Raw genomic sequence first — 7,500 nt, forward strand, 5'->3', positions numbered from 1 at the left:
CCTCCCCACGGCTTGGCGCCGCCGAGCCTCCCCGACGCACCCGAGCGCCACTTTGCAGCAGAGCTTTCGCATCGGTCACAGCGGAGAAAGCGCGGGGAGGTGCCGCCACCCAACCCCGGCTGCGGACAACGATTCCCTTTTATTAGCGAGACAACATCGGGACGGGACCACGGCGGGAGGAGGCCACGGCAGGCCACGCTCCCGGCCCCACGGAACCCTTCCGAGCGTGCGAGAAAGCGCCACCGACCATGCCCACGGGCCACCGGCTTTCGCCCGCCTCGCGGCGATCGGCTTTCCCTCCGGAAAAGCCAGGGGGAACGGCAAACAGCGGAGGGGAAAAAAAAAAGGCACGACAGCGCGCGTCACATAACCCCGTGCTACCCACGGGGGCCGCGGGCCTGGGGGGCGAGGCGCGCGCCTCTCACTCCCCCCCCCTTTAATCCCAACGACCTCTCAAAGAACGCCTCCTTCTCGTCTCTCTCCCTTTCGGCGTTCGTGGCCCGCGCGCCTTTGTGCCGCGCTTCTCCGTCGTGCCGCGGCGGCTTAAGGCCGCGAGAAAAAAAAAAAAAACAAACAGCGTAAGGCCGGGGCAGGCACCCCCCCAGTGCAACCGCACAAGCCGGCACACACGCCTGAAACAGCGGACCTTCTCGCAACCCAGCCCACCGGCAACCACGGCAGCCGGGACAGGCCCGACACCACGGGCCGCCCCAGCGTCGCGGCTCAGTCGATGCCGGCCGAAAACAAGGAAGGGCGAGGCGCCGCCGCCTCGCCGGCAAGCATTCTCACAGGGCTCTCTCTTGTCGGGCTTCCGGTCCGCTCTCGGCAGCCGGCCACCGCAGGCCGGCCGCCGCCCCTGAGACCTTCCCGCCCGCTACGCGGGTTCCCCAGCTTAGGGCCGAGGAAGGGGGACGACTTCAACACACAGCGGGGGGGGGGGCGAGGCGCCGCCGCCCCGCCACAACATCGGGCGACTCCCGTCACCGAGCCCCTCGGCCGACCGGGCGAGGCCGGAGGCAAGGCCGCACGCCCCACCGGAGCGTCCCCGTGGCACCGCCGACACACCAAGCACAGGTCGGGAGCCGGGAACGGGGCGCCGCCACCTCGGCCAACTGGGCCCATCCTCGGAGCTCTCAGGGAAGGGCCGGGAAAAGCCCCGTCGGGGCTCCGCGAAACAGAGCGCGCCCCGGCCGCGTCCACCCCACCGGCTGCCAGCCACCGCACCAGACTGACAGCCGAAAACCGAGCCCGCCGAGCGGGCACCGGCTTAAGGCCGGGCAGAAAAGGAACGAGGCGCCGCCGCCTCGGCCACCACCGGACTTTCCCCTGCGGCCCCCCTGCACGGAGTCGGCAGCCGCCAGGGTCGGAGGGAGGATACACTCACGGGTCTCTCGCCACCCCACCTAGGCCGACAAGCGGCTCACACAGTCTCTCTCTTTTTCGGCCTTTCCCATCAACTGGGGCTGTGAAACCAGGATAAAAGCCACGCGACTCATATCCCGCTTATTCGACACTCTTCGTTCTGGCAACCGCGCGCGCGGCCGCCGCTCTCGACCTTCGACACAGGCACCGCCAGCCTGCGGGGACACGGCCCATCACCCGCTCCCATAATACGGACAGACGAGTCCAAGGCCCCGGACGCCTCCAAGAGAACCAATCGTACTTGACCGGGGCGGTGCGCTGGCGCACGCCGCCTCCTACCATGACGCAACTGGAGGCAGCCAGAAACAGCGACCCCTTGGTGAACTTCCAGGACGGGTGGGGCAACAGGTCTACCCGGCCCCTGCCGAAATTTGCCTAAGTCCCGCCGGAGCTGGGTAGACCTGTTCGCCCCGCGACCGGGCACCACCGCGGCGCCACGCCGACGGTTTCGGGGCGCGGCCGGCGGCCGCGGCCGGGCCCGGATCCGGGTAGACCTGTCCGCCCGGAGCCTTCCCCGGGCCGGGTAGACCTGTTCACGCCGAGACCGGGCGCCGCCAGGGGAGCCACGCGGGCAGTTTCGTGGCACGGCCGGCGGCCGCGGCCGAGCCCGGATCCGGGTAGACCTGTTCGCCCTCTGGCCGGACGCTGCCGGGACAGTACGCTGACGGCTCCGGCAACCGCTGGTGGCCGCAGCCGACCCCGGAGACAAGGCATCCTCCTGCCATCCCTGAGCCGGGGGAACCCCACAGCCCCGGAACGCCCCGGAACCGTATGGCTCTAGCAGCCCTGTCCCGCCTGAGAACCCGGTTTCAAGACCAATACGTATTTTCGACAAAACTCAACCTTTAATTTTTGAACGAGTACATCTTTCTTCTGCTAGGAACAAGGAAGTTTCCTGGGGAAAAAAAAAATTCTTTGCGAATTTTACTCCGTTTTCTTGGGCGCCCACACCACAGCCGGCCACGCTCGGGAGGATCGTGTGCCCTTAGCTCGGCCAGCCCACACACATTGACGCACCAAAACGGACGCCCCTCCCCACCCCACCCCGGGCACCACGCCCAGCCCCACCAGAGCAGAGCACCTCTAGGGAGACAGCGGGGAGGGGAAGCAGGTGCATAGGAACAGGGAACGAAGCCGATGGCCGCCGGCGCGACTGGCCCCGCCCACCAGGAGGGGCCGGGGCCGAGGCCGGGGGGACCGGGCGGCCGCCTTCGGGCCGGTTCTTTCGGGGTCCGCCGAGGTCCCCGTCTCCCGCCGCCGCTTCGGGGGGCCGCGGGGGCGCCGCGCCCAGGTGCCCGAGGCCGGCAGGCAGCGGGCGAGCCCCGGCGGGACGAGCCCCGCCCGCCGGCGAGGGCCGGGCGGCGGCCGGGGCCGGGCCCGGATCCGGGTAGACCTGTCCGCCCGGAGCCGTCCCCGGGCCGGGTAGACCTGTTCACGCCGAGACCGGGCGCCGCCAGGGGAGCCACGCGGGCGGTTTCGTGGCACGGCCGGCGGCCGCGGCCGAGCCCGGATCCGGGTAGACCTGTTCGCCCTCTGGCCGGACGCTGCCGGGACAGTACGCTGACGGCTCCGGCAACCGCTGGTGGCCGCAGCCGACCCCGGAGACAAGGCATCCTCCTGCCATCCCTGAGCCGGGGGAACCCCACAGCCCCGGAACGCCCCGGAACCGTATGGCTCTAGCAGCCCTGTCCCGCCTGAGAACCCGGTTTCAAGACCAATACGTATTTTCGACAAAACTCAACCTTTAATTTTTGAACGAGTACATCTTTCTTCTGCTAGGAACAAGGAAGTTTCCTGGGGAAAAAAAAAATTCTTTGCGAATTTTACTCCGTTTTCTTGGGCGCCCACACCACAGCCGGCCACGCTCGGGAGGATCGTGTGCCCTTAGCTCGGCCAGCCCACACACATTGACGCACCAAAACGGACGCCCCTCCCCACCCCACCCCGGGCACCACGCCCAGCCCCACCAGAGCAGAGCACCTCTAGGGAGACAGCGGGGAGGGGAAGCAGGTGCATAGGAACAGGGAACGAAGCCGATGGCCGCCGGCGCGACTGGCCCCGCCCACCAGGAGGGGCCGGGGCCGAGGCCGGGGGGACCGGGCGGCCGCCTTCGGGCCGGTTCTTTCGGGGTCCGCCGAGGTCCCCGTCTCCCGCCGCCGCTTCGGGGGGCCGCGGGGGCGCCGCGCCCAGGTGCCCGAGGCCGGCAGGCAGCGGGCGAGCCCCGGCGGGACGAGCCCCGCCCGCCGGCGAGGGCCGGGCGGCGGCCGCGGCCGGGCCCGGATCCGGGTAGACCTGTCCGCCCGGAGCCGTCCCCGGGCCGGGTAGACCTGTTCACGCCGAGACCGGGCGCCGCCAGGGGAGCCACGCGGGCGGTTTCGTGGCACGGCCGGCGGCCGCGGCCGAGCCCGGATCCGGGTAGACCTGTTCGCCCTCTGGCCGGACGCTGCCGGGACAGTACGCTGACGGCTCCGGCAACCGCTGGTGGCCGCAGCCGACCCCGGAGACAAGGCATCCTCCTGCCATCCCTGAGCCGGGGGAACCCCACAGCCCCGGAACGCCCCGGAACCGTATGGCTCTAGCAGCCCTGTCCCGCCTGAGAACCCGGTTTCAAGACCAATACGTATTTTCGACAAAACTCAACCTTTAATTTTTGAACGAGTACATCTTTCTTCTGCTAGGAACAAGGAAGTTTCCTGGGGAAAAAAAAAATTCTTTGCGAATTTTACTCCGTTTTCTTGGGCGCCCACACCACAGCCGGCCACGCTCGGGAGGATCGTGTGCCCTTAGCTCGGCCAGCCCACACACATTGACGCACCAAAACGGACGCCCCTCCCCACCCCACCCCGGGCACCACGCCCAGCCCCACCAGAGCAGAGCACCTCTAGGGAGACAGCGGGGAGGGGAAGCAGGTGCATAGGAACAGGGAACGAAGCCGATGGCCGCCGGCGCGACTGGCCCCGCCCACCAGGAGGGGCCGGGGCCGAGGCCGGGGGGACCGGGCGGCCGCCTTCGGGCCGGTTCTTTCGGGGTCCGCCGAGGTCCCCGTCTCCCGCCGCCGCTTCGGGGGGCCGCGGGGGCGCCGCGCCCCGGTGCCCGAGGCCGGCAGGCAGCGGGCGAGCCCCGGCGGGACGAGCCCCGCCCGCCGGCGAGGGCCGGGGCGGGGGCCCGGGCCGGGGCCGGGGCCGGCGGCCGGGGCCGGGGCCGGGGCCGGGGCCGGCGGCCGGGGCCGGGGCCGGGGCCGGGGCCGGGCGGCCGCCTTCGGGCCGGTTCTTTCAGGGTCCGCCGAGGTCCCCGGCCCCCGCCGCCGCTCCGGCGGGCCGCGGGGGCGCCGCGCCGAGGCGCCCGATGCTGGCAGGGAGCGGGCGGCCCCCGGCCCATGTTCACACGGAGAGATAGGCAGACACAGGGACTCTCAGACCCACTCACAGCCCCGCCGCCCCCCTCTCTTTTTGCCGCGGACGGCCACAGCTGCACACTCATCGACACAGACAGACACACACAGACATAGGCACGCCTGCGCATGGACGCGCACACTTGCCGCAGATGCGCTCCGTCCCCCTCCCTCCCGTCGCCCTGTCTCTCGAGGGTTGGGGGCACTCCTGCTCTCCACCATCTGCCTCCCTGGCGCCACCCTCAGACTTTTCTCGCCCCTGCCCAGGGTCCCATCAGCCAGTTCGGACGGCGGCGACGGCAGCAGCAGGGGGGCGAGGACTTGGGTGCCGAGGCAGCCAGGGTGTTCGGCGAGCAGGCCGAGAGCCTGGTGCAGAAGTAGGGCCAGCGACAGTCTGGAGGTGGTGGCGGGATGCTTGGCACTGTCTCTTTTTGAAGAAGCATCCTGTTCAGGTCGCTCTGAGCCTCTCGGTTCGATGGCGTTCCTTCCTGCCTACCCCCAGCCCCGGTCAAGCCTGCGGCAGGACGGAAGCGAGGCGGGCGGATGAGGGAGTGAGAGATGCAGAAATCAAGGTGGGAGGTGGGGCAAGGGCACGGCAGGCTTTCGAGGGCCGGGAGCCGGGCTTAGAGAGCGGATGCTGCTGGCCGTTTTGGCACGGAGGCGGCGGGAACGCCGCCGGCTCCTAAAGAGTCCCTCCTTCCCTCTCCGGCAGTGGCATGGGGAGCGGGCTGCAGGCAGGGTGGCGACAGGGCGGGCTGGAGCTGGGGAAGCGCGCGGCAGGGGGTGACGCTGACGGCCGCTCAGGCATGGAGCCAGAAGGGACGCCGCCGTCTGGGACCGAAAGTCACTCGCCTTCACGTCCCAGCTTTCGGGGCGGGGGGGGGGGAGGGGGGGACCAGCGCGTGCGAGCTGCCGTGTGTGGCGGGTGCGTGCGGGGCTGCCAGACGTGCGGGCTGGCCGCCCAAGACGTGCTCGCGGGCCTGGACTGGGTCCCGGGGCTGCGGGTCCGATCGACGAGACCTGGTCTCCCCAGCACCAGGAGGGGAGGCCGGGTCCACCCACATTGGGGGGGTGGGGGGGAGGGGAGGTGGGCAGGGGGCAGGCCCCGAGCTCCAGGAGGAGAAATCTACAAAGGAAACAAATCTACGGGCCGCTCATGTGACTAGGGTTCCAAGCGGGGCCTGGAGAAGGAGGTCTGCCCAGAGCTACACGGCAAACCCATAGGGCCGGACGGGGGAAGCCAACAGGCGTCGCCCGGTGCTAAGCGCCCAGCCGGGCGGGGCATGGCGAAGCCAAGAGGCGTGGCCCGGCGCTAAGCGCCCGGCCGGGCGGGGCCTGGCAAAGCCAACAAGCGTCGGCCGGCGTTAAGCACCCGGCTGGGCGGAGCCGGAGAAGCCAACAGGTGTCCGCCGGCGCTAAGCGCCCAGCCGGGCGGAACCGGGCGAAGCAACCAGGTCTACCCCGGCGCTAAGCGTTAGGCCGAGCGGGGCCGGGCGAAGCCAACCAGCGTGGCCCGGCGCTGCGCGCCCGGCCGGGCGGGGCCGGGTGAAGCCAAGGGGCGTCCCCCGGCGCTAAGCGTTAGGCCGGGCGGGGCCGGGTGAAGCCAAGGGGCGTCCCCCGGCGCTGAGCGCCCAGCCGGGCGGGGCCGGGCGAAGCAACCAGGTCTACCCCGGCGCTAAGCGTTAGGCCGGGCGGGGCCGGGCGAAGCCAACCGGCGTGGCCCGGCGCTGCGCGCCCGGCCGGGCGGGGCCGGGTGAAGCCAAGGGGCGTCCCCCGGCGCTAAGCGTTAGGCCGGGCGGGGCCGGGTGAAGCCAAGGGGCGTCCCCCGGCGCTGAGCGCCCAGCCGGGCGGGGCCGGGCGAAGCAACCAGGTCCACCCCGGCGCTAAGCGTTAGGCCGAGCGGGGCCGGGCGAAGCCAACCGGCGTGGCCCGGCGCTGAGCGCCCGGCCGGGCGGGGCCGGGTGAAGCCAAGGGGCGTCCCCCGGCGCTAAGCGCCCAGCCGGGCGGGGCCGGGCGAAGCAACCAGGTCTACCCCGGCGCTAAGCGTTAGGCCGAGCGGGGCCGGGCGAAGCCAACCGGCGTGGCCCGGCGCTGAGCGCCCGGCCGGGCGGGGCCGGGTGAAGCCAAGGGGCGTCCCCCGGCGCTAAGCGTTAGGCCGGGCGGAGCCGGGCGAAGCCAACCGGCGTGGCCCGGCGCTAAGCGCCCGGCCGGGCGGGGCCGGGTGAAGCCAAGGGGCGTCCCCCGGCGCTAAGCGCCCGGCCGGGCGGGGCCCGGCGAAGCCAAGAGGCATCCTCCGGCGCTAAGCATTGGGCCGGGCGGGGCCGGGCGAAGCCAACCGGCGTCGCCCGGCGCTAAGCGCCCGGCCGGGCGGAGCCGGGCGAAGTTAACAGGTCTACCCCGGCGGTAAGCGTTAAGCTGGGCGGGGCCAGGCGAAGCAACCAGGTCTACCCCGGCGCCTAGCACCCGGCCGGGCGGGGCCCGGCCAAGACACCAGGTCTACCCCGCCGCTAAAGGTCAGGCTGGCACGGCCGGACAGGGGTAGCAGGTGTACCCCGCCGCTGAGCGCCCGGCTGGCCGGGCCAGGCGAGAACAGCAGGTCTTCCCCGCTGCGCCAACAGGCTTGCAGGGCGCAGGCGAAGACACCAGGTCTACCCCGCCGCCTAGCGCCCGGCTGGCGGGGCCCGGCC

The sequence above is a fragment of the Aphelocoma coerulescens genome, unplaced genomic scaffold (assembly GCF_041296385.1).
Source record: "Aphelocoma coerulescens isolate FSJ_1873_10779 unplaced genomic scaffold, UR_Acoe_1.0 HiC_scaffold_237, whole genome shotgun sequence".
NCBI classification, from domain to species: domain Eukaryota; kingdom Metazoa; phylum Chordata; class Aves; order Passeriformes; family Corvidae; genus Aphelocoma; species Aphelocoma coerulescens.